The 24,386-nt window shown below is 39.0% G+C and overlaps 1 pseudogene across 1 annotated transcript; it reads right to left on the bottom strand.

Annotated features, from left to right (window-relative positions):
• Positions 1 to 23,563: 23,563 nt before the first annotated feature.
• Positions 23,564 to 24,379, bottom strand: LOC308553157 (small nuclear ribonucleoprotein-associated protein B pseudogene; annotated as a pseudogene). The gene has a single exon. The product of its transcript is annotated as a small nuclear ribonucleoprotein-associated protein B pseudogene (transcript).
• Positions 24,380 to 24,386: the final 7 nt, after the last annotated feature.

Raw genomic sequence — 24,386 nt, 5'->3', positions numbered from 1 at the left:
TGCTAAGTCAGTGTTCACAGCAACTTTATAGAACACAACTACCATGAAAAATAGGAATCAACTGGAATTTGCTCAAGATCACAAAACTGAGATTAGAAACCTGCTCTTTCTGATTTCAGAGCCTTCTTACCTGCTTTGGAAGATGAAGCTTCTTGCAGGCTACCCCAAAGTAAATGTTACTGTCCACTTATACATATGTTAGAGAGTCATTTTCTAGACAGGGTAATTTTCAAACTGTGGGCCAAAGAAAAGTCACTCTTATTTAAAAGCAAAAGAATAAAAAATGATTATGCAGGTAGGTGCTGGTTCTTTTTTTCTCTACCCTTCTACATTATCAAGGCACCATGTTCAGAAATCCACAAGCCTCAGAGCTGATTTCTGGTGAGCTCAGAGATGGTATGTTTACTCCACTTCACAGATTGATGTTGCTTGGATGCTACTTGGCATTTACAGTACTAGAGAGTCCTTTTCAAACAAATTGATATAGCAGTTGGGTTTAAGTTGCAGCAACATGGTTGTCAGCATGAGTTGGACCATCTGGCCTGACCCTGATCCTCTGAATGTAAAAATATGCTTCCCCAGGACCAGGAGATCAAGATAGGCAAGATCCACAGATCAACTGGGGTTGTCAGTCCACAGGAAATGGCTGAACCCCCATTTGGGACAGAGCCCAAGGGTAGGAATCCAGAAGAAAGGCACTCTCCAAAGTATCCTTCATTCCTTGGCCAGCACAAACTATCTAGGTATCCCTTCCCCTCCCCTCCTCCCCTCCCTTCTCTTCCCCTTCCACTCCTTTCCCTTCCCCTTCCCCTTCCCCTTCCCCTTCCCCTTCCCCTTCCCCTTCCCCTCCCTTCCCTTCCCCTTCCCCTCCCCTCCCTTCCCCTCCCTTGCCCTCTCCTCCCTTCCTCTCCCCTCCCTTCCCCTCCCCTCCCCTCCCTTCCCCTCCTCTCCCCTCCCCCCCAATGACTCTCTCATCGTTGATGTTTCTATTTCTCTCTCCCTCTCCTTTCCTCTCTCTGAAATCAATAAAGATATATTTTTTTAAAAAAAAAGAAAAGAAAAGAAAAACAACACCTATACAGTATCCTTGCCAAAAAATTTTTTTAAACTGTAATCCAATCAAGTTTTCAGATCTAACTTTCAGTGTACAAGCAAAATATGAAATAGATCAAGCTGAATGACACCATGAAGAAGGAATCAACATTAGGAATAGTTAAGTGTTTAGAGGGGGGAATCATGAGTTCCTACTGATATATCCAACTCTAAGATTTTTTAAAGGTTTCTACTTACTTGATTTTATTTTGTCTTTTTTTCCTACTTCTTTGATTTTTTAAAAATATATTTTTATTAATTTCAGAGAGAGGAAGGTAAAGGGAGAAAGAGAAACACCAATGATGAGAGAGAGTCATTGATTGGCTGCCTCCTGCAAGACCCCTGCTGGGAATCGAGCCCACAACCCAGGCATGTGTCAGGAATCAAACCTCGATCTCCTGGATCCTAGGTTGATGCTCAACCACTGAGCCACGCCAGCTGGGCTACTTCTTTGATTTTATACTTTACATTTAATTCCCTGTATGTGAATTTCTATCAGCACCTTAGTTCAAGCCCTCATGTCCTCTTCTCTAAATTATGTCAATAGTCCCCTCACTGATCTCCCTTTTAAATCACCTCATGTCTCTCTCCAAACCATTGTCCACAGCAAATAATGTTTTTTTCTTTTTACACACTATAATTTTTAATTTAAAATTTAATCTACAATTTATATGAGGTATTTATAAGACATGAACTTGGAAAACAGATCAGAATGCAATTGAGATATAAGCTAAGAGCACCAGTATATCATGCTTCAACAAATTTAACTCAAGCATTTTTTAAATTTTTTTTATTGATTTGAGAGAGAGAGAGAAACATCAGTTTGTTGTTCCCCTCATTTATGCATTTATTGGTTGACTCTTGCATGTTCCTTGACAGGGAATCAAACCCACAACCTTGGCGAATCGGGAGGATGCTCTAACCAACTGAGATACCTGGCCAGGACTAATTCAATCATTGTAAATGACCAGATAAATGAGTCCTACTTTTTACTAAAGCCAGATAAATATATTTGTTTCCTTCGTGTAAAATACACAACAGTTTTATTTTTTTATTTAACACACAACAATTTATCATGAAATTGTACATCATTGGCAAATTTTTTAAGTATTGACTATATTGATCATAACAAAAATGTCATTGAAATAGTTGCAGAAAGGTATTTTACTTGCTGCCTTCATAGACTGGAAATTCAGAATTACCTTAAACTTTTAACAAACTGCTGTGTTGGCATAGCATTATCAAGATAAATTTGTCTAACTAGATAGATAAAAACATATTTTATTCCCCCTACAGGTTTCAAAAGTATCCAAAATTTAGCCATTTTTTTAGTTCTTGTACTAGAAGTATGCTATGCTTCCTTTATATTCACAGAAGGTATCTATAGTTTAGAAAATCTTCATTAATTTCTTTTAAATTAAACTACCTTTAGATATTTTATTTTGTCTTTTGGGCTTTATTTTTTATTTTATAAGTGAGCACCTTCTAATTCAAGAATATAACACTACCTAATACATTTAATGTTCTGACTAATAAAACAAGCTCTAAACTATATTAAGCAGTTCAAAAGCTAGCGTATTGCCCCAAATAGAATGGAATGGAATAGAATTAAAATGGCTGTCCCCTTAACCCAATTGCAGTATAAAATATTTCTTTTTCTGATAATGGAAATGCTTTTGTATGACTTGCTAAGAAAAAAGTTTTAAGCTCTAAACCTTTAAGTGATTCAGTTCTGTGGTACATAAAACAGCAGTTGTGTACCCTTATTGTTGAGCCCTTCCAAAAAAACTAACAAGTAGTTTCAATCACAGAAAAAGATACAGTAAAAGTACATGTTAATTTTCTATAATACTCTGACTTCTAGAATAAGTAGATTAAGAGCCAAGAAAAAAAAAATTAATTGCAGTTTCTTCCTTCAAATAATCAAAAAAAAAATCAGAAAAAATGTTGCCAATAGCCCTGGCCGGTGTTGCTCAGTGGTTGGAGCGTCGGCCCCCACACCAAAGGATCAAGGGTGGGATTCCTGATCAAGGGCATGTACCTGGGTTGCAGGTATGATCCCCTGTCCCCGTCAGGACGAGTTCAGGAGGCCACCAATCAATGTGTCTCTCTCACATCAATGTTTCTCTCTGTCTTTATCTCTCTCTCTCCACCCCTCCCTCCCTCTCTTCCACTCTCCCTAAAAAATCAATGGAAAGCCTGGCCAGCAATTGAGCATTGACCTAGGATCCAGAAGATGGAAGTTCGATTGCAGCCAGGGCACATGCCTGGGTTCTGGGCTCAATCCCCATTTAGGGGCATGCAGGAGGCAGCCGATCAATGATGACTCTCATCACTGATGTTTCAATTCTCTCGGTCTCCTTCTCCCTTCCTCTCCCTGAAATCAATAAAGATACTTTAAAAAAAAAAAAAAATCAGTGGAAAAAGTATCCTCTGGTGAGTATTAACAAAAAAATAATAAAGTAGTAAAATAAATAAATAAATCCTATAAAGACATTTTTTTTAAATGTTGCTAAGAGATTTAACTGCCTATATTTTCTTCTAGGATTTTTATGGTTTTGAGATAATTAACTCTTATTTATTTTGAGTTTATTCTTGTGTATCGTGTAAGAAGTATGGTTGCATTTTTTGCATGTACCTGTCCAATTTTCCCAGTACCATTTATTGAAGAGACTTTTTATTCCATTGTATGCTCTTGCCTCCTTTGTCAAATATTAATTGCCATATAGACGTGGGTTTATTTCTGGCCTCCCTATTCTGTTCCATTGATCTATATGTTTGTTTTTATGTCAGTACCATACTGTTTTGATTACTATGGCCTTGCAGTATAGTTTGATATCAGGTAGCGCAATATCTCCAACTTTGTTTTTCTTTCTCAAGATTACTGAGGCTATTTAAGGTGCTTGTGGTTCCATATAAACTTTTGGATTATTTGTTCTAATTCTCAGAAATATGCCATTGGTATTTTGACAGGGATTGTATTCAACCTATAAACTGTGTTGGGTAGTATAAACATTTAATCATGTTAATTCTTCCTAGTCATGAGCACGGCATATACTTATATGCTCCATTTATTTGTATCTTCTTCAATTTCTTTCTTCAGTGTCTCATAATTTTCTGAATACAGGTCTTTTACCTCCTTAAATTTATGCCTAGGTTTGGGGGGGTTTGTTTTGCTTTTGGTGCAATTATAAATGGGATTTTTTTAGTTCCCCTTTCTGATTATTGATATATAAAAATGCAACTGATTTCTAAATATTCATTTTGTATCCTGCCCCTTTACTGAATTTATTTATCAGTTCTAGTAGCTTTTTGGTGGCATCTTTAGGGTTCTCTATATACAGTATTATGTCATCTGCAGATAATGACAGTTTTACATCTTCCTAGCCAATTTGGATGCCTTTTATTTCTTCTTCTTGTCTGATCACTGTGGCTAGGACTTCCAGTACTATGTTGAATAAGACTGGTGAGAGCAGACATCCCTGTCTTGTTCCTGATGTTAAGGGAAATGCTATAGTTTTTGCTCAGCTGTGGGTTTGTCATATATGGCTTTTATTATGTAGGGGCATGTTCCCTCTATTCCTACTTTGCTGAGAGTTTTTATCAAAAACGGGTGCTATATTTTATCAAATGCTTTTTCTGCATCTATTGATATGATCATGTGGTTTTTATCTTTCCTTTTGTTTATGTGATGTATCATGTTTATTGATTTGAGAATATTGTACCAACCTTGCATCCCCGGAATAAATCCCACTGGGTCATGGTGTATGATCTTTTAATGTACCGCTGGATCTGGTCTGCTAATGTTTTGTTGAGGATTTTAGCATCTATGCTCATGAGGGATATTGGCTTATAATTTTCTTTCTTTGTAGTGTCTTTATATGGTTTCAGAATTAGAATGATGCTGTCCTTATAAAAAGAGTTTGGGAGTGTTTCTTCCTCTTGGATTTTTTGGGATAGTTTGAGAAGGATAGACATTACTTATTTGAATGTTTGGTAAAATTCACCTGTGAAGCCATCTGGTCCAGGACTTTTGTTTGATGGAAATTTTTTTATTATTATTATTACTGCTTCGATTTCATTAGTTGTAATCAGTTTGTTCAGATTTTCTGATTTTTCCTGATTGAGTTTTAGAAAATTGTATGTTTTGGAATTTATTCATTTTGTTCAGATTGTCCAATTTGTTGGCATATAGTTGTTTATAATGGTTTCTTACAATCCTTTGTATATCTATGGTGTCAGTTCTTCTTTCATTTCTGATTTTATTTATTTGGATCCTCTCTCTTTGTTTCTTGATGAATCTGGGTGAGGGCTCATTAATCGTGTTTATCTTTTCAAAGAACAAGCTCTTGGCTTCATTGATCTTTTGTATTTTTTTTTTTAATCTCTATGTCATTTATTTCCTCTCTTTTATTATTTCCTTCCTTCTACTCACTTTGGGTTTTGTTTATTGTTCTTTTCCTAGTTTCTTTAGGTGTAAGGTTAGATTGTTTATTTTAGATTTTTCTGGCTTCTTGAAGTAGGCCTGTATTGCTAGGAATTTCCTCTTAGGACTGCTTTCATGGTGTCCCATAGATTTTGGGTTGTGTGTTCATTTTCACTTGTCTCAAGGTAAATTTTGACCTTCATCTCATTGTTGACCCATTCATTGTTTATTAACATGTTATTTAACTTCCATATGTTTGTGTGTTTTTCAGGGGTTTTTTTGGTTTTTTTTGGTAATTGATTTCTAGTTTTATACCATTGTGGTCAGAGAAGATGCTTGATACAATTTCAGTCTTCGCAAACGTATTGAGACTTGCTTTGTGTCCTAACATGTGGTGTATCCTAGAAAATATTCCATGTACACGTGAAAAGAATGTATATTCTGCTGCTTTGGGGTGAAATGCTCTGAAAATGTCAATTAAACTCTATAATTCTTTTCTATGGGATTACACTCTAGTCCTGTTCCAAAAACCTGTGAACCTACCTTTTAGGTGATTTTGCATATCTATGCTCTAATATAGTAAATGGTGAGATTAATTTCACGGGAAGAGGACTATTTCATTCTTTCATGTTACAATACCCTAACTCCTACCACCTAAATAAATTATATCTCATTTGTTTCTAATGTTGCTTGTAATGTAGCAGACTTCTAATGTTTTAACATCCCTCTTTTAAAAAAGGAGATTGTACCTTTTATTTTACCTAAGCAAGCCATTTAAATGCAATTGAAATGTAAAACTTATTTTAATTACTTTATAAGTAACGTCTTTAAATAACAGGATTTATACAGATTTTAATATGATTTTCTTTGGCCTCATATAGTCTTAAATCTATTTATTAAATACTTGTATTTTGCCCTGGACAGGTAGCTCAGTTGGTTAGCACATCACCCCAATATTCCAAGGTTGCTAGTTCTACCCCTGGTCAGGGCACATACAAAAATGAATCCATGAATGCATAAGTAAGTGGAACAACAAATCGATGCTTCTCTCTTTCCCTTCCTCTCTCTGTCTCTCTAAAATCAATTTTTTAAAATCAAATTTTGGGAGAAACATTCACTCTATAAAAGAAAACATTTTAATAACTAATTAGATATTAAAAACAAGGTCATTTTTCATCTCTGCATCTTAACATCGTTTTTCCCCCCATCTCAAAAGAAGAGGTGTTTCTCACTTCCAAGGTTAACTCCATTAAAATTGTACTCCTTACCTTCACATTGAGATCCATGGCGACAATCAACAATCCAGGGAGAGTGGAGAATGAGAAATTTAGGGGACGAGGGACAAAATCCTAAGTACCAACATTTGAAGAAAGGACAAAGGAAGAAAGAAAAACAAACAGGAGAACCTCCTTCACTCTGTTACCCCTTGCAACCTGGCTTCTGCCTGAAACCACCAAACTAAAGGTCTTGTCCCAAAAGGCCTTCTCTTATTGAACATTTGTGCCTTCATCTCTCACTACTTCCTGTCTAAATACCCTTCTCTCTCTAGCCCGTTGCATAAAGTCATTCCTCAATGTTCACTCATGTAAGCCCCATGTTTGGTTTTGATTTTCTCTATTTTTCTTCGAGCATAGAAAGTATTAGAAGGAAATAAATGGGTCCCCTTCGGCTCCCCCCCAGGCCCCCTCCATGTTTTCCACAAGGAAGAATTTTCCCTAATTCTTCTGCCTCTTTCTACCTCCTGACTATCTGGTTGGTATGTTTTGTTTAAGGAACTGTGCTTGTATAGTGTTTGTTCTTCCTTTCCTCTGCGCCCCCCCCCCCCCAAAAGAACCAGCTTATTCTATTCCTGGGACAGCAACCTGCTCCTTTTATTCTAAGTCATGGTCCTCACCTTGTGACTGGAAGGGTAAGTCTAAGACAGTGTGAGGAGAGGAGCAGGATTAAGGTCCACTGGGCCTTTATATTAAACTAAGTCTTCAAATATTGCATTTATTAATAAGAAAGGGTTTTAACAATCTCTATCCACCATTTTTGCCTTCCTGATCTATTTGTTCAGAACCTGCCTGGAAAGAAAGATGCTATTAATTGAGCCCCTCACATCACCACAACAGTAAGAATCTTTTTTTAAAAGAGATCTGTATATCAGAGTGTAAAATGCCTTATATCATGATAGAGTGCAAAATGCCTTATATCATGATAGAGTGTAAAATGCCTTTTTACCCTTTCTCTCCCTGAGATACCTTTCAAACGAACAGAACATGTTCCACCCAAAAGAGTCAGTGAAGACTAATTTATTTGACCAAAAAGTTCTCATCTCTTTGGGGAGAAAAAGTGTGAGTAAGATCTAATAGTTAATACAAGTGTATTTTTCTAAAGTCCTAAGTGATGAGAAGTAGTTTTCTGAGTAAATGAATGAAAGGAATGGGCTAACCAATTACTCTCATCCATTTTCACGTAGGACTTTCAAAACTTCCTTCGTAGCCCTTAGAATCTCTAGTCTTTTCTACGTCCAATCCCATATTGCCCACTGTTTTCAGAATATTCTTTCTTAAATTTTATTTTTAATTGCCCTACATATTTTTAAACTCTTTGAAACTTTTTACTTTGACAGGCTGCAGGCTTACAGACAAGTTGCAAGAGTAATGCAAAAAATTCTCATTTATCCTTTACCCAGATTCTCTGAGTGTTCACATTTTATCACATTTGCTTTAATCTTTTCCCTGCCTCTCTTTTTTTTTCTTGTTCTGACCCTTCTGAGAGTACTTTAAAGATAGGATTTTCCTCCGAAGTCTAACGAGCACTTCCTAAGAACAAGGACATTCTCTTAAGCACAATACAATGATTAAAATCAGGAAATTAACACTGATACAATACTACTATCTAATCTAAAATTCCTTTTCAGATTTCACCAATTGTCCCGATAATTCCCTTAATGCCAAGAAAACGTCCAGATTCTTCATTCCTTTCGGTTGGAATGAATCTCTTAACTCTCCTTTAATCTGCAGCAGCTCCTCAATCATTCCTTGTCTTTTATGACATTGATATTTTTGAAGAGTACCTTTCAGTTATTTTGTAGACTTCAGTTAAATATTCCATTTGCATTAATTTGTCCCTCGGAGCAATGAAGAAGAAAAGTAATCCATTTTCATTCTATGTCTGTATTCCAGTTTCATGTTCCAGCACCGCCCTCTTACTAGATGTGTGCTCACTTAAACTCTCTGAGCCTTAGTTCCTCATCCTTAAAACTAGGATGATTTTATCTACCTAAGAAGTTATAGAGAGGGTTAAAGGAAGTAATATATTTTAAAGGGACTTGTCCTCCAAATTTATCAAGTTGCGTACATTAAATAGACACAGTGTTTTGTGTGTCAATCATATCTCAGTGCAGTGGTTTTGTTTTTGTTTTTAGTGGAAAAAAAGGCATTACCCAATGCATGTCACAGTCACTTGCATTTTAAGTGATTTAGTTTCTCCACTCTTCACCATCTGACCACCCTTACATAAATGCATTCTATGTGTCTCTAAAAATGGGGTTTCAACCCTGCTCAGGTAGTTCAGTCGGTTGGAGCATTGTCCAACACACCAAGGTTGCTGTTTGATCCCCGGTCAGGGCACATACAAGAATCAACCAGTGGCCCCCTGGTGTGGCTCGCTCAGTGGCTGAGTGCTGACCCATGAACCAAGAGATTCCAGTTCGGTTCCTGGTCAGGGCATGCCTGGCTTGGGGGCTCCATCCCCAGTAGGAGGCATGAAGGAGGCTGCCAGTCAATGATTTTCTCTCATCATTGATGTTTTTATCTCTCTCTCCCTTTCCTTTCTTCTCTCTGAAATCAATAAAAACATTTTTTTTTTAAAAAAGAATCAACCTCCCGGCAGGGCGTGGCTCAGCAGTTGAGCGTCGACCTAGGATCCAGGCGATCGGGGCTCGATTCCCGGTCAGGGCACATGCCCAGGTTGTGGGCTTGATCAATGACTCTCTCATCATTGATGTTTTTATCTCTCTCTCCCTCTCTTTTCCTCTCTCTGAAATCAATAAAGATATATTTAAAAAAATAAATAAAAGAATCAACCAATGAATGCATAAGCAAGTGGAACAACAAATCGATGTTTCTTTCTCTCCCTTCCTCTTTCTCTCTCTCTCCCCCTCCTTCTCTCTCTCTAAAATCAATAAATATCCCTAGCTGGTTTGTCTCAGTACTTAGAACATTGGCCGGAGGACTGAAGGGTCTCAGGTTCAATTCTGGAGAAGGGCACATGCCTCGGTTGCGGGCTCAATCCCCAGCCCAAGTTGGGGTGAGTTGTGGGATGCAACCAATCGATGTGTCTCTTTCACATCGATGTTTCTTTCTCTCTCTCTCCCCCTTCCACTCTCTCTGAAAAGCAAAGGAAAAAATATCCTCAGGTGAGGATTAAAATAATAATAATAAAAAAATAAATAAAATCAATCAATAAAAATAGAAATGGGGTTCCAGAACTACTTACAGTTCACCTAAATAATTGTCAGCTGTATCAGACAGTTCACTACTTTGAACCTATAGTCATTTAAAACCTCTAAAGCTTTTTCTGCATAACCGTTTTTAGTAGTAGTAGTACCATTTTTACTAGTCCTAGAACCTATTGACCTGACCAACTCTAGGTATCACGCTGTGCATTGAGCACCTCCTTAAATGGGCCCTTTATATTATGTAATTTTCCCAACTTCATGAGATGGTTACTATTTGCATTTCGAGATGAGGAAACATTCAAAGCAGGAGTTATATATAAGTGAAAGAACTGGAATTTAGTCCTAAGTTGATATTTCAGAACATAAGTAAAAGTCTTTTTTTTCCCAAGTGTCATTTTAAATTTCTGTTCATCATTATAGCCCGTTGGATTCCTAACTTTGCCATTAGCCTTTTCTCCCAACTTGGATATTTTATGACTCTCATATCTTCCTCAAGTCATTGATTAAAATGTTCAAGAGAGAACCCTGCGATAAATGCTAAACGTTTCCTTGGAGGTTGAAATCAATCACTCTCTATATACAGTTTTTTTCAAATAGCTATAAATAAATCCTGCTGGATTGTGGCCTAATTAGCCTAGAACCATCTTATCCACAAGAACAACTAAAGATATCTTTTTCTCATGCCTCTGCCATCCTCCCACCCCCCCCAAATCTAATAGCACCAATGGGGGGGGGTAAGAATGCTTGTTTCAGTTTAGCCAAATTTATTCATTTGAAGTATTGGTTCATAGTAATTATTACTTTTCTTCTTACGAATCCTCTCTTTAATAATCTATTCTAGAATTTTGATAGATGTGAATTCAAACAATAGTAGTTCCCAAGATTCTAGTTCCATTCTAACAATGTCATGGAGTTGCTATGGGACCTAGAGAATGTTACTCTTTTAACCCAGACATTTGCAAAAAAAAAAAAAAAGAGAGAGAATGAGAAGACTGAATCCACTATTCATTAAGCTCACTGTGCTAACTAACCACATTTATTTTATTTTGGCCACGACCTATGCTGTAAATAGTGTCTGTTTTACAGATGAGAATACTGAGATTGGAGGATTCAAAAACTTACCTAATGTCATTCAGGTTATAAGTGATAAAGCTGGTGGGTATATTGTCTCAAAGTGGCCAATTTTGCGAGCTCCTTATGCTGTAATTTATTTTCGAGCACCCCTGCCAGGAACTGTTCATTTGTACCAAGTGATATAGACTAAAAAGTACATGTGCTTGAGCATCTAGATGCTCTCTACCCAACCAAATCATTAAGACATCAGAAGGCAACAATTTCCAGCGTGTTTTCAGAACACTAGTCCTCCAACAGCCTCAGGAGAAGGCAGTTCTGCGGGCAAATGTTTGACATAGGTGTCATACTGAGGTGCTTCTCGGAGATTCAAAGGGTTCTGAGGAGCCCTTTAGAAAGAAACTCATTTAACTTTCTCCAGCCACAGAGCTAGTTTCCTGCAGCACATTCGGCTTAAGCTGTTTTAGGTGTTACTGTAAGGTTGTGGGGTTTTTTCCTCCTTGGGACTCCAGGAGGTTTTTCCAGAGATACAATGAGGTTTCAAGACACATATTCTTATTTAAATGAACATACTTCGAGATTGCTTTCTCTTGTCCTCCAGTGAATTTGACCTCCACAACCACCTAGCTTGGGGATATGCTGTTATCATTATCTTATATATGCAGAGAAAATCTAGAGTGTTTAAGGAATTTGCTCAACACCTTCCAGCAAGAGAAAGGCCAAACTCAAATTCAGATTTTTTTTAAAGCTTTTATTTATTTATTTAATATATTTTTTCATTTTATTTTTTTCCATCACCATTTATCCCCCCTATGCCCTCCTCCACCTCCCCTCCCCTCTCCCCCCAGGAATCATCACTCTTGTCCGGGTCCATGAGTTCTTTCTCAAATTCAGATTTTCTTAAACCCAATTCAGGACTCTTTCACGCAGCTAATATCTTTGTTTTCTCTCTTTGATCATTTAAAAAGCTTGTTTACATTTTCAAAAACAAGCAACTTTGGTAAATGAGTAGGATTATATTTAAAATGTAACAGTTTTAAGACTAAAGGTAATATTTGGAATTTTTCCCCTTTAAAAAGTTATTATTCCCCCCCTGGCTAGTGTGGCCCAGTTGGTTGAGCATGGTCCTGTACACTGAAAGTTTGCGGGTTCGATTCCCGGTCAGGGCACATACTCAGGTTTCGGGTTCGATCCCCAGCCTGGGTGTGTCCAGGAGGCAACCGATCCACGTTTCTCTCTCATATGGGTGTTTCTCTCCCTCCCCCTACATCTCTAGAATCAATAAAAATAAATAAGAAGTTGTTATTCCTGAGCATCAGCAGGTTGGGGTTTGGAATGGGAAACAGTACGCCATACTAAGTTTGAGCCCTGTGGGAAAATGGTGGGATCCTGGAAACAGCAAATTAGCCCAGAGCTATACCTGTTTACATAGTCAATGTGTGTTTGTTCTGTTTGAAGATTCTTCAAAAATAACAATCGTGAAAGAGATTATTGCTTTGATCAGAGAACCTGGACCTCCCTTGTTTGACCATGCAAAATTGGTCTTTGTAATGTTAATGCTTCTTTTAAGGAATATCAGATCTGTAAATGCACCTTAATTACAGGCAGGCAGTTCTGGAGGGACTTCTTGACAGCATTTCATTGGAGGTCTTTTCTAGTTCCTCTTCTAATCTAATTACAGTAGAAAGATTACTTTAGGCACGCAGCAAAAAGCTGTAATTACCTGTGTTTTCGTTAATGTTCACATGGGTCAAAATAGCTATCTTACTGAAGAATGAGATTTAAAATTTTTAAATGTCATATTTTCCCTCTAAAGCACAGGACAAAAGGTAAAGCCTTAACTGAGATGTGTTTGCTAATCTGTTAACCAGCGTTCTGCTAGCAGCTCAGAAATCTGTTTTCCCCTCACTTGACTTTTAGAAGCACCACTGGGAATCCACAACGTAAACAATAGTTGAGTCCTAAAGCTTGTTTTTAAAATTGAAACCAACTACATAGCCCACTTAGAGTGTATGAGTACAGTAAGGAAAGAAGGAAATGCTTTTTTTCCAAAGTCCTCCTGTTTGACTTTTGTGGTATCAGGCTGAGGTTGTAAGAAAAGATATGTTAATATAGATGTTAGATGTTGCCGAAAACGTGCGGAAATGGGATTGCTAAACTGCAGATCGGGTGATTTTACTTAGATACAAGGAAGAGTTTCTCAACAGCAGAGTGAAATCTCCTTTTGTGGAGGTGGTTTTGAAGTTGCGTATTTTATGAAATGGAGTGGGGCAAAGCTTGTGTGCCAAGCAGGCCAGCCGTGAGAAGGGGAACCTTTCAATTGATTGCATTTGCTGTTTTACATTGCATTAAATCTCCAAGTGGGATTTTCTCCCCCCCCCCCCCCCCCCCAGCAGGAACGCTAACGACCACACCTGGCTCTAGCTGCTACCTTTCACCTGGTAAGGATGTTTTTCAATGTTATGTTAACATTTAAAGGTATCGCTTAAAAGCTATGAATAGAGCCCATCACACCTGTATACGGGGGAAATATCTCTGAGGTTTAAACCGAAATGAATTAGCACATTCCTAGTCCTTTCGTGGTGTGTTGTTGTTTTTTTCCTTCCTAATTATGGCGTCAATTAACTTTGCAGCATTGCACTCATTCCAAGCAGCAGGGATGGAGAACAGTAATCTTGTTTACCCAGAGCTGGAGAGAGTGTACCAAGCTTTGTTCCCTCCACAGCCTAATCGAAATGCTTTGCTAGGTGCCATCCCACACAATAGAGTGTGACTGGACCCCCTCAAAGAACCTCCCTCACTGGTTAACTCAGTTGTCACTGAATTCTCTACAAGGTCAAGGAAAAGCAGGTAACAGGCCATTTCAAACTTAACACAGTGGCACATTTTGTTTACATTTATTTCAAAGAAAGATATAGGAATACCTTTTAAATTGTTTAATCTGTTAAATCATCACAAGGAAAATAATGGAACTCCTCTAGATTGTTCATGACAACTAATGGAGTAGAGAAGTGGCTGCTGGAAAGGGTTCCTTTGCCGTCACGGGGAAAAGCAAATTGTTAAACGGACAAGTTGTTTACGTTTGAAAATAAACTGCATCTCACACTGGGAAATGAGCTTACAGGCGATTCGACTTTACAACATGAACATGTCATTAGTTTTAATTTTCCACAACAAAGATTTTAGGGTAATTTGCCTTCATTAGGATGGAATAGTTTCTCTTCTACATACATTATCATTCAGCAAGTCTGTTGTCACCATTAGAGGGATTTCCCCCCCTTTTTCTTACAAGAAGAATGTCCTTGATTTTTCTAAGTATCTAAATATTGTGACAAACATTTTATTGCGTTCAGCAGGAACTGAAGCGGTGGGTGAGCTGGATGCAAGCGTGTCATAACCAGCGTACAATGCCAGATGTAATACTACTACAAGGGTCTACTGCCAGCATTGGGCATGTTTTAGTGTTTTAGGGTGACTAGCGTGCACAGTGTAAAATGTGGGCTGCTACAGAGGAAGAACAAGAATCAGTTGCAAATTAACCATCAGAGGCCATTTCTTGAGGCAAATGCCAGGTCTATTGATCAAGTAATATTTGTCAGTAGAAATGAGTCTCATTACTGAATGAAGCTGGTGAAGGAAACCATTGTCTGGTGGGATACGTGCAAATCATCCGTTTGCTTAGGGTGGTTTGAATATCATCAAATGTTTATCTTCACTTTTATAATGTGATTTACTGACTTTTCAGCTAATCGATACCCGAAGCTGCATTCTTTTGTGAACTTTCTGTGCTGCACATTCAAACAATGATTAATTGCCTAATGTTAACCATAAGATAAGAAAAAAATTAAAAAGAAAATGAATGACGTATTCACTTGTGTTACAAAATTGGTTATAAACTAGTTCTCGGCATGAGCTGTGGTTTACTTTCAAACTTAAATAACTTGTCTATGTAACCTTATCTTTCGGGCACTTCCTGCAAATTTCATATATTATGCAATCAGGCCCATAAATATAAGTAGAAGTTAACTTGAGTGGCTACAACAGAGTTAACCACACACATGTAGTTAAAGCTTTATCACCATTTCTGTCATAAACCTCTCCCTTTTCTTTAAGAGATTTACCAGGCTATCATAAAAATGGCTGTATCTTTGCAAAACATGAGCCCTAAGAAGTGACCTGCCTCCTTAAACATACTGAACTTGAGCTAAAAATCCCATACAGTAGGACATAACGTGCTGCTACATGCCAGGATGGCCAGTGTGTTTGTACGTTGCATGTCACAAGGTTGAGGTGGCACTGCCATTAATTATTCCCTCTGTAAATTTGTAAATTCCTTAAAAATTAACACAGTATAACTCCAATGATGACGTATTACCAGAGGCATACAATTAAATACTTTAAACCAATTCACCAAATAAACAAGGAAACGTGTGAAACAGAATGCTTTACAGGAAAAAAAGGGGGGGGGAGATTGTACATAATCAAATGTCCGTAATAAGAGGAAATAGAGATTTTCCAGGGATATAAATTGGGCAGGAACATTGAAAGATCAGCTCCCCTAAACTGACTTAGTAAAAGGCTGTAGAGCAAGCACCATACTGATGATTCTGCTGATTTCCAGGAGCTGCCACCAGTAGCATTATATCTTACAGCACACTGAGAAACTAAACTCAGTCATCGCAATTTTCCAATATTTTTTAAAATGGGTATACGCAAGGCCTTTCTTTCTGTGAATGACTTCCCTCCAGAAATATGAGATTATTTTTAATTATCTCTTATTTTCTATGTTTCTGTCATAGAAACCTGAGGGCCCCGTAGTAGAAGATTACTAGACTTTGCCCGGCCGGGCGTGGTTCAGCCGTTGAGCGTCAGCCTAGGATCCAGGAGATCGCAGTTAGATTCCCCGGTCAGGGCACATGCTGGGTTGAGGGCTCATCCCCAGTCGGGGGTGGGGGGTGGTGGGGGGGTGGGGTGTGTGTGTGCAGGAGGCAGCCAATCAATGACTCTCTCATCACTGATGTTTCTATCTCTCTCTCTCCCTCTTCCTTCCTCTCTCTGAAATCAATAAAGATATATTAAAAAAAAAAAAATTACTAAACTTGAGTCAAAAAACTGAGTTCAAATTCTTCAGGGCCTTTCTCAGGGGTCTTCCTCCCAGGAAGCTTTCCTTGACTAAACTGGCACAGATAACGCTGTATATTCTGGGTTTTCGTAGTATTTTATGCTTAACCTTTAACAATACTTTTAGTCGCCTTTGAATCCTCACAGCATTGTTCATGTCACTGAGTAGGCTCTTGGTAAATGCTTATTGAATAATGGGTTTTCATTTCTTCTAAAACTGAAAGGAACCTACTAGAATAGATGAATTCTTTGGTTCTTATCAGACGAGTAAATTCCATGAGTGCCAGCTTCTCTCCCTGGTAGTAAACATTTGTGAGAGTAGGATACTTTGTGCATAGAACTACCAGTGCTTAAGGATATGTGCGTTACCTGCCGTTAGTCAGCTCCAGCTCCTGGCAACTCTGTGAGTGATGTCCACAGTGTCCCGTCCTCAACAGCGCAGCCCAGCTCCTGTACACACGTCTATGGCTTCTGTATTGGAGTCAATTCATCTCATATTTGGTCTTCCTCCTTTCCTGCTGCCTTCTATTTTTCCCATCATTGTGTTTCCCAAAGAACCCTGCCCTGTCATGAAGTACCCAGGGTATAACAGCTTCAGTCTTGTTGGGGTTTTTTTGTTGTTGTTTTTTCTTAATCTTGTCGTTTTTGCCTTCAGCAATGTTCCAGGCTTAGTTTGCTCTAGGACCCACTGGTTCATCCTTCTGGTGGTCCAGGGTATCCACGGAACTCTCCTCCAACTCCATTTTTCAAATGGATCATTTTTTCCCCTATCAGCCTTCTTCACGGTTCAGCGCTCTCATCTGCACTTAGTCATTGGGAACACAAGGGTGTGGATGATCTTAACCTTGGTCTCTAATGACACATCTTTGCTCTTGATGATCTTTCCTAATTCTCCAATCGCTGCCCTTCTGAGTCTCAGCCTTCTCTTGGCTTCTTGGCTGTGTCTCAATTTGAACTGATGACTGAACCGAGGTAAGTAAAGTAGTTAACATAGTATCCACTGTGTTAAAGTTGCGCATTTCTGTAGCCAGACTTGTCTTCTTGATGTTCAAATACACTCCTGCTTTGACACTTTCTTCTTTCACTTTCATCAGAAATAATTTCAAATCATTTCTACTTTCCACTAGTAAGATGTATCATCTGCATATGTTGTTATTGATATTTCTTCCATCAGTTTGCCTATAAGAAACCATTGTCTCTCTCAATTCTGTCCTGACAGTGGCTTCCTGTCTCAGTACAGGTAACACCTCGAGACAATCAAGTGCTGAGGCACACCCATTTCATTCAGAGCAGCCAGTTTTTCATGATCCACACAGTGAAAGGCTTTACTAAATTACATAAAACATAGACTAATTTTTTTCTGGAATTCTTTGGAACTCTCCAGTACCCAATGAATGTTCACAATTAGACCTCGAGTCCCTTTTCCTTTTCTGAATACCACTTGAACATCCAGTTTCAGAATAGTTATGCTGATGCCCTGGTTGGGTGGCTCAGTTGGTTGGAGCGTTGTCCCATACCCCCAAAATTTGTGGGTTCAATCCCTGGTCAGGGCACATATGAGAGGCAACCAATAGATGTTTCTCTCTTATATCGATGTTTCTCCCTTTCTCTCTCTCTCTCTAAATTCAATAAAAATATATCCTCAGGTGAGAATAAGAAAAAAAAGGCTCGGCCGGCGTCGCTCAGCGGTTGAGCATCAACCTAGGATCCAGGAGATGGCAGTTCGATTCCCGGCCAGGGCGCATGCCCAGGTTACCGGCTCGATCCCCAGTGGGGGGCGTGCAGGAGGCCATCAGTGACTCTCATCATTGATCTTTCTCTCTCTCTCCCCCTCCCTTCCTCCCTCTGAGATCAATAAAGAAATATTTTTAAAAATATAGTAATGCTGATATCTTAATTACTCTTTGGATTAAATAGCAACCTCGCTTTGTGCCTGCCATCCATACTCCTCCCATTTCTCTTCCCTCTGCAGAGGTAAACTATTAACAGTTTTAGACAATGTATATTTCATATAAGTTATTTACATAAACAGCACCAGTAACATTTATACATTAACCAATGACATTTTTTTTCACTTATCCTGCCTTTACAGATCATTTTATGTTAGTACAGACAGAGCTGCTTTATTCTATTACAGTTGCTGAATAGTACTCCATGATGTGGATATGCTAGAATTTACTTATTTACTTGATCATTACATTACTTATTGTTGATATTTAGATAGTTCCCAGTTTTTCATTATTACAAATAGCACAGCAATAAACATTTTGGCACATCTATTTATATTTGGGCATGTTTAAGTGATTTTGAGGAATGAATTCCTAAAAGTGGAATTTCAAAGTGTATGAAAAATTTACCTTTTCATAGATGCTCCAGATTGCCCTCTGTACAAATATATATTTTACAAAGTTATATTGTTACTAACGCTATGAGACTTCCAGTTTCCCCACAGCTTCACTGAATCTTTTCATTTTTGTACATCAGTTGAGCAAAAATGGTATTCCATTGCTGTTTTGATTTGCACTTCCCTGATAGTAGTGATGTTGAGAATCTTTTCCTGTTTTTATCAGCCACTTGTATATCTTCTTTTGTGAATTGCCTATGTACCACCATGGCCTAATTTTCTGTTGGGTTCTCTTTGTCTTACAGGCTTTTTAAAAGATCTCTTTTATGATTGTGATTATGTGATGTGGATATTAATCCTTTGTTGCAAATATTTCTCCCAGATAATCACTTACCTGTTTGGTGGGTCAGGGGTGAGGGGTCACTTGTCTTTTAACTTTATGGTCACACTGATTTATGAGACTCTCCATTGTGTTAGACATTCCCCTGGACTGCGTTATATAAATTCTTTATACAGCACATAAAAATCAGATTTGATCAATCCATGGGCCAACTGCTCTCACCAATTTATCCATTAGTAATTTGAATAAATCACTAAGCAGCACGCCAATTCTTGCCTAGAATTCCCTCCTCTTTCTTGCTATCTACTGTTTCTGCAGAATCTAGTGTTTTCTTAAGGGTCAATTTAAGAATCAAAGTCCACAGCGATCTCTGTTCCTTGTGCTCTATCATTTGCATATGATCAAGTCAGCTTGTATTTTATGTGTGCGTATATTGTAACTTCAACCAGATGGGAAGCTACTCCACCGAAAGACCTTGCTATTGCCACACTTCCCAGTGTTTTACACAAAATAGGAAGCTAGTAAATATTTGTTGGTTTTTTAAAAATTCTTTTTGATAGGGAAATATTTAATCTTCCCCCTCTCCCCATACACACCCACATGGGCAATTTGCCTGTGTCTTTCTCCAATCATCTTTTTTGTGTAACTTGTCTTTTCATTTGTCATTAGGTCACACCTGCTGATAATGTCTGGGTTTCTAAACCTGAACAATAAAGTTGTGAACAGCGTAAAGGATCTGAGTTCTCAAAATTCTCTGGTGGCTCAAAGAAGAATCTAGCATTTTTCGTATTTGAAAGACATGTCTCTAAAGTTCAACTTGTTCCCTGGTACAGGTCTTAATTTCATGCTCCCTGAGCTCTCTCTTCTCAGACGTAAGCACAGTGCTTGGTGATGTGATGTAACTTGGGCCTCCCGAAGAGGGGCCAGGGCTTTACTGCAGTTTTTGGATTATTTGTTTGTTTTTCAAAGTTGAAAGTCAAAACCTTATCTAAACTACAGTAAAATAAAATTGATATTTCATTGATTGTTCAAGTTGTGCTGATTATTACGTCTGCTTCTACTGTACTTTCCTCAAAACCATTTTTTTAAATTCTCGAATATTACAAAAAGATATAAAAATAGTCAGAATGAACCCTCAGGTAGTCATTACCCAGCTTCCGCCACTATTAAATCAGGGCAATCTGATTGCATGCACACCTTCACCCAGTGCTCACTCAGTGCAAATCTCAAAACAATACATCGTTTTATACTCAAACTTTTCCCTAACACCTTTGAAAGACGTTGCTGAAATAATGTCCTTTCTGAGATTTAGTTCAACGCTCTGGAGTCTAGAGGTCCTTGGTGTGCGTGTGTATGCTCTTCATGTAAACATACATTTTCATTTAGTACTCTGCATGGCAGAGACTAGCTGGGAAAACAAAGATGAATGCATCATGGAATATAATAAAAATTAATTTCATAAGGGCAGCCATGGTGGCTATACCCAGGGCATCAGGGGCTGTCATGACAGAGAAATGACAGATTCATGAGGCTCAAGAAAGGGATGTATTTTAGCTAAGATGGAATGGCTTTTGTGGGTTTGTAATGGGTTCTTCTTGTCTTCTACAAATACCTTTTTTAAATTGATTTTTTAGAGAGAAGGGAAGGAGAGAGAGACACACACATCGATTTGTTGTTCCACTTACTTATGCATTCACTGGTTGATTCTTGTAAGTACCGTGACCGGAGATTGAACCTGCAACCTTGGATTATTGGGACTACACTCTAATCAACTGAGCTACCTAGCCAGGGCTAGGATCTCACCTTTTGAAGTAAATCAAATAGTTTCCAAACTTTGGCTTTTATTCTTTTTTCTCTCTTTATTTCAAAATATTTTCAAACTTACACAAAAAGTAGCAAGAAGAAACAAAGAATTTCCACACACTTTTTAAAAACACAGTTTGCCCTACCATGTTTGGCTCAGTGGTTAGAGTGTCAGCCTGTGGACTGACGTGTCCTGGGTTCAATTTTGACCAAGGGCATGTACTTTGGTTGCAGGCTCGATCATCAGCCCTGGTCGGGGTGCATGTGGGAGGCAACCACTCGATGTGTCTCTCTCACACAGATGTCTCTCTCTCTCTCTCTCTCTCCCCCCCTTCCATTCTCTCTGAAAAGCAATGGAAAAAAATATCCTAGGGGGAGGATTAGAAAAATTTTAAAAATAAATAAAAACACACAGTTTATTAACATGTATTTTTCATGCATACATGGGAGATATCCAGGGAAAAAATAATTAACTCCTCAAGTGTGGGTCATTTTCATCTATTGTTATGTCCTCAGGGAACCCTCTCAATCTTCTTAGAGTTTTAAAAACATTATTTATTTGGAAATGTTTTCTGCCCCATTTCACAGATCATTTGTTCTGGTAGTCCTGTGCTTGAGTTTTGAGTTCCCCCAGAAGCAAATATTGAAACCTTGTGTGCGAATTTCCATAGGCTAGAGGTCTAGAAGAATTGCTGGGTCTGGGATGGGCGAATCTACCTCTTTCATATTGGATCTTTTTGCGTATTGAGGTGGGGGAAGCATGGTTGGCTGAATATTACACACCCCTAAGGGCTCCCTCGGTTCTCCATTTTGGGGACATCTTCTGTCTCCTTGTCCTGTCCCAGCTTGAATCAACAACTTTCTCTATACACTTTTTACCCAGATTCACCAAGCACTAACATTTTGCCATGTCTGCTTTCTCTGTCTCTGTCTCTGTCTCTCTCTGTTTCTGTCTCTCTCTCTCCACACACACACACACACACACACACACACACACACTTTTTTTGCCTTGATTAATTCTAGAATTAGTTGCAAACATTGTTACCCTTTTTAAAAAATATGTTTTTATTAATTTTAGAGAGAGAGGAAGGGAGAGGGAGAGAGATAAAAACATCGATGAGAGAGAAATATCAACATCAACAGGCTGCCTCCTGCATGTCCCCTGTAAGGACCAAGCCCACAGCCCGGGCATGTGCCCTGACAGGGAATCGAACCAGTGACCTCTTGGTGCATGGATTCAAAAATGTAGCATTGTCCATACTCAAATTTTGCTAATTATCCCAATAATGTTCATTACAAACAATGCTGCCATAAATATTTTGGCATGGCTGTCTATCTTTGTACACACTTAAGTGATTTTGAGGAATAAATTACTAAAAGTGAAATTTTAAAGTGTATGAAAATTTTATTTACAGTCCATACTCAGATTTTGCTAATTTACAGCTCATACTTAAATTTTGTTGATTACCCCAAAAATGTTCATTGTGGCAATCCTCCCCCTCCCTCCACCTGGATCAAGCCAAGATTATTTGTTTCTTGAAAAAGAAACAATTGATGAGCCTTTCTTTGTCTTTCATGACATTTATATTTTTGAAGAGTGCAGGCCAGTTGTTTGTAGAAACTTCTTCAATTTGAGTTTGTCTGATCTTTCTTCATGGTTGGATTTAGGTTATGCATTTTCTGTAGGGATACATAATAATGTATCCTCAGTTCCTCACATCAGGAAGGACTCAATGTCATTTTGTCCCATTTATGATGATGCTAACTTTGATCATTTGCATAAGGCAGTATCTGCCAAGTTTTTCCATTGGTAAGTTACCATTTTCCCATTGTAATTAATACCTCACCTGTAGGGAAATACTTTAAGACTATGTAAATATCCTGTTCCCCATTTGAATTTTACTCATATATAATAGCTTCCATTGATTCTTGCCTGAATCAATTAATACCATGATGGTTATAAAACTATGATTTTTCTAACTCGTTTTTCTTCTACATTTTTAGATGGCATTCTATTAAACTTTTATTCTTAATTTTACCTTTTATGTCTATAATGAATAAAATTGAGTTTACAAAATATCTATTGCCTATTTTGTGTGGGACACTGTGCCATCAAGGATGAGAAGACCCTTAGTGTCCTGCAGAGACACAGGCTTTGTTGGGAGAGACAGACTTAAAACAGATGGTAACCCTTTGGGCTTTCTTTCCTGGGGATCCAAAGCTAGTGGGAAGGAGAAAAAACCAAGAGGGTAATTCTTACTGGGAGATATGGAGTGACCTGGGAGAGAGGTGGGATTTTAGTTGGGCTTGGGATATATGGTATGTGTGGTCAAAGAAAGGCATCATGGTTGGAGGGAACAGCAGGGGCAATTTGGAAATAACAAATAATCCCTATGGATAGAGGCTAAGGTTCCTGCGGGAAGTGGCAGGCACAGTGAGATTTCAGGTTGGAAAGACTGGCTGGAGTCAGACAAAGTTCCAGGTTGAAGAGTGTGGACTCCAAGCTACTTACTGAGAGAAGCAATGAAACACATTTGAGGAGTGGGTTACCTATCGGATAATGCTTAGGGCAGGGACTGTATCTTAATTATTTTTCTATTTCCAAGGCCTGTAACAGTGCTCAGCGCATACATGTTCCTAGGCACCAATGTACCCAGTGACTTAGAATAGTGACTGGTGTGTGTGTGTGTGTGTGTGTGTGTGTGTGCACGTGTTGGACATGATGGGGTGGGGGTTGGTAGGGAGGCAGGAGGCCCTTAACTCAGAATGCAGTTCTGTATTGAATTGTTTATAAAAAACATTTTAAGTATCAAGTTCCTAGATCACCTCCCCGGAAACCCCAACTTTATTTTCAATACCCAGTAAACAAGTTTGGGAATTACTTTTTTTAAAAAATATAATATCCTAGTAAGAGTTTATTATAAATTTGTTTCACAGGCCACAAGGAAATAAAAGGAGTATGTACAGGCTTTCAGGAAACAGGCAGGGAGCTGAGGAGGGCCAACATGAGTCTAGGGCCTTGGTGGGTGCATTCCTGGGGGAGGGAGCCCTCGCATTCCTGATGGAGGGGGTCGCATCCCTGGAGGGGGCATGCCCATTGGAGTTCCTAATCCAGGGAGGATCCCTATTGGGGGACCCGTGGGTGGCCTCATACCAGGAGGTGGGCCCATCATGCCTGGAGTGGTTGCCCCTCGGCCCATAGGTGGGGGAGGACCCCCATGGCCGGGTGGGTACTGAGTTGGGGCCCCTGCAATACTGGCTGTGACAGCAGCTGCAACAGTGCCTCTTGCTTGCGGGGTCCCCACCTGTTGTGATGGTCCACCAACCCCACGAACTGGCCCAGCAAGTCCTGCAGGGGCTGGGGCCTGGGAACACCAGCTGGGATTCCTCTGCCAGCAGCCCTGCCGATCCCTGGGCCCCCAGCAGCGCCAGCAAGTGGCACCGGGGCAGCACTCGGGCAATGCCAGTATCTTTGGGAGGAGATCCCTCTACTGTCATGGAGACCAGGTTCGCCCCTCAAAGCAGCACCAGGCCAAGAACTCTCTTCTCTTCTCTTTCTGCTTGTTTGGAGTTCTTTGGCTTGATCTTCCTGAATTCATCACAACCACATCAGACCAAATTCATATGCTTGGCGAAGGCCTTGAAGGTGCCAATGAAGACAGGTCCGTCCTGCAGGATGCACCTCATCCTGTCGTCGATGGACTGCAGCATCTCGCTGCTCTTGCCCACAGCCATGGTGGCG

Source organism: Miniopterus schreibersii (genome assembly GCF_964146895.1).
Source record: "Miniopterus schreibersii genome assembly, chromosome: 2".
NCBI classification, from domain to species: domain Eukaryota; kingdom Metazoa; phylum Chordata; class Mammalia; order Chiroptera; family Miniopteridae; genus Miniopterus; species Miniopterus schreibersii.
Note: the sequence above shows the minus strand (reverse complement) of the source record. Positions and strands in the feature narration are given on the sequence as shown.